Consider the following 3290-nt stretch of genomic DNA (forward strand, 5'->3'; position numbering starts at 1 on the left):
GAGCCTGCTTCTTCCTCTCCCACTCCCCCTGCTTGTGTTCCCTCTCTAGCTGGCTGTCTCTACCTCTGTCAAATAAATAAAAAATCTTCAAAAAAAAAAAAATCTTGACAGAATGCATCACTGAATCCTACAATGATTTCAAAGGAGACATAACGACATCATTCTACATTATCACCAAGCAATGTAGACAGCTCTGAGATTCAAGTAGATCACTCTAATTTCTATTTGCAAAAGTCAGTTATATAGACAGATACACAGGATATACCATTTTTAAAACCTGTATATCACAAAACCTATTTTTATGAATTTGACGAACAGGGCAAAATCCACTCCCTCTACAAGTAATCTATTAGATTTCTAGGGACTACAAAATATAAATAGAAAGTTACATTAGTTAATCCTAAAGTTTGTTTTCTCTGGAAAGAATCACTTACCTGTCACAGCATCATCCTGATAAAGGTTTGTTTTTAGCAGATCATACACATCCTGGCGCGCAGTCCCCATGGCAGCCAAACCAAGGCCCAGACTGCCACCATGTCGAACAATCTAGGGGGAAAAGCATAGGTTCTGATTTGGAACACTGTACTTACACGTCCAAGCTTTTATTCTAATTTAAAAATATATTGTGATATTAAACACACAGAACAGCTGACCTAGTGAGAATGATCAAAGTATTTGAGAAGCAGACAGCCAGTGGTAATCTCAGCAATTTCAGTTTCAAAAGAATGGTGCTTGCTGATGCTAACAGTAAGTTAAGAAGTGAATGAAAGATAAGAAAGTGGAGGGAAAGGGTACAGCTCTCTTTCAATAAGTTTACATGAGAAGGGGAGATATATGGTAACTAAGAGGGAGAAGCACGGGTCAAAGAAAGACTTTTTTTAGGATAGGTGAGACCTGAATATGCTTATGGGCTGAGGGGAAGGAGCCTGAAGAGAGGAGAAAAGGGTATCTAATAGAACACGGTTGTAAGGAAGTGGGAAGAAGTGGGACAAAAATGGGGTCAAGGGCAAAAGTTGGTCTTAATTTCAAGAGGGACACTTTAGTGGTCATGTGTCATTTTTGAGTGCACAGTCTCCTTTTACAGGTGATAGCACCCCAATCTTGCCTGGAAAATATTCCTCTCCCATTGGTTAGTCTTGGTGGGATTGCCATTTAATAAGCACCTACCTTCTCCTAACTCAAAGTGTGGGACTGTGACCCAAAACAGACCACTCGGATGCTCTTTCTCTGAAATTTTAATCTTTCTACAGTGAAATGACCCAAAAACATTTCAAGTTTATTCATCCTGACAATAGGGCCCTAGAGAGATGATTCCATTAGTTCCTGCTATCTAGATCCCTAGAACTGCCCTGCCTCTTAATTTTTGCTTTTTGAGAATTGGTTTATCCACTTTTCCTTTAATTACATAAGCTACTTCCAGTAAACTCCTTGTTTTAAGTCAGTCAGCAGAAGTTTCTACTGCTGGCAACCAAAGAGCTTTGTCTGATAAGAAAATTTCTACCTGAGACCAGAGGACACGAGGCAAAGATACAATAAATGTACATAATATTTGTGGATGAGGAGCTTATTAGCTAAGACAGATGATCCTACTGGCCTCAATCTTTTCACTGAAATAGGAGGACAAAGTTGTCTGGCTTACTTAGCTACTCTCCTAATAGGCTTCTAAAAAAGTCTACTCTAACATAAAAGCTAAAGTCTAAAATCCTATTTCAAGGTTCCATAAAGTGAGAACAAGCTGCTTAATAAGTTTTTCCAAAAGAATTAGATTTAAAAATTATAAAATAGCAAAAAAGCAAGAATTCTGATTCCTGAGAGTTATGCATTTCTTTGGGACTTAGTTTTCTATAAAATAATAAACTCAGACTAAATGATCACTAAAGTCACATATAGTTATAACATTCCAAGACTCTTAAGTGTGCAAATACAATACATATTTTACAAATATATGGTACTTTATTTTGCTTGTCACATACAAGGCTTAAAGGACCGAGAAGCACAATTTTAGTTTATAGAGAAGGAAAGAAAATTACCTTAACAAATAATTCTTTAAGAATAGTTCTATTTTTGGAATTTTGAAATCCTACAAAATCTGTATTCACTAAAATAATTTGGCAAATACAATGTTTTCCTGGACTCTTAAGTAACAGAAATTAGTTTTTCATTCCAATACTTACATCATTGCTGGCATTCTTAAGCTGGTTAAGCAGATAGTCAATTATATCACCACCATGATTAGCATGAATGAGACCTAATGCATAGAGACCTCCACCTTCCTGATAGGCTGAACCTGGAGAGGTGTCCTTGGGAAGATATGTTGCCATTAACTGTAATGCTTCCTTCTCATGACCCTGTAAATTTGAACCACAAGAAAGGTGTAAGAGAAAGTGAGAGAAAATATATATATTTTCTATGACTAGCGTCTTCTCTCCAGAAAATTCACTTTCTAAAAGAGGAGGAAATGCGTCTCTCTCCTAGACAGCTTTGTAACTCAAATGAGAGAATTTTAAGAGATCCAATCACATCCTTGTTAGAAACAAATGCTTCAATTTTTTCCCTTGTTTTATAACATTTCTCCAAATTTATCTTCGACCATGCAAATAACTTATTTCAATTTATCCTCTGAGAAACGTCTTAGTCTTCATAGGAAAAGGATTTCCACCTTTTATTAAAAACAAACACATAGGGATTTTCTTACTTACTTTATTCTTTCCTGTAAGAGGACTGATCTGATTTAACAAAATGTACTTGTGAATAAATTACAGTAAACTTTTATTTTTTTAACTCCAGAAAAATTGCTTCTGTACATACTGATCAGTGCATATTACCTTATGAATTACACCCAGACTGGCTGTAGCTGTAAATTTTGCCCAGTTAGTGGCCCTTGCCAACCATTCCAAGTTATCTCTGTAAAAAAAGAAAATTCAGCAATACTATTGAAATGAATTCCATAAGGCTTTTTAAAACACTAAAGTCAAAGCATTAAAATTTTACCTTGAACTATTACAAATCATTTTAGTGTATGGAGCTCAAGTTACTGCTGATTCTATTTTTACCTCCTAAGTTCTTAGGATTTGAAGACTAAAAAATGCATGATATGTAATTTCATTATGAACAAAAGCAGAATTATATTAATATATTTCATGCCAAAGCCTATATTCAAGCCAACTAATAAAGGGAATTTTACCTTACAAGAAGCAGGCATGTGCAATAAAAAATGTATAGGGGTGCCTGGGTGGCTCAGTCAGTTGAGTGTCTGACTCTTGATTTCAGCTCAGGTCATGATCTCAGGG

At 35.7% G+C, this 3290-nt stretch overlaps 1 long non-coding RNA gene across 1 annotated transcript; it reads right to left on the bottom strand.

Annotated features, from left to right (window-relative positions):
- Window positions 1-411: 411 nt before the first annotated feature.
- Window positions 412-2948, bottom strand: LOC117800579. The gene is made up of 3 exons (XR_004623116.1): window positions 2826-2948; window positions 2175-2348; window positions 412-546 (listed from the first exon to the last, which is right to left on the bottom strand). It is a non-coding gene; the product is annotated as an uncharacterized LOC117800579 (long non-coding RNA).
- Window positions 2949-3290: the final 342 nt, after the last annotated feature.

Source organism: Ailuropoda melanoleuca, unplaced genomic scaffold (assembly GCF_002007445.2).
Source record: "Ailuropoda melanoleuca isolate Jingjing unplaced genomic scaffold, ASM200744v2 unplaced-scaffold72847, whole genome shotgun sequence".
NCBI classification, from domain to species: Eukaryota; Metazoa; Chordata; class Mammalia; order Carnivora; family Ursidae; genus Ailuropoda; species Ailuropoda melanoleuca.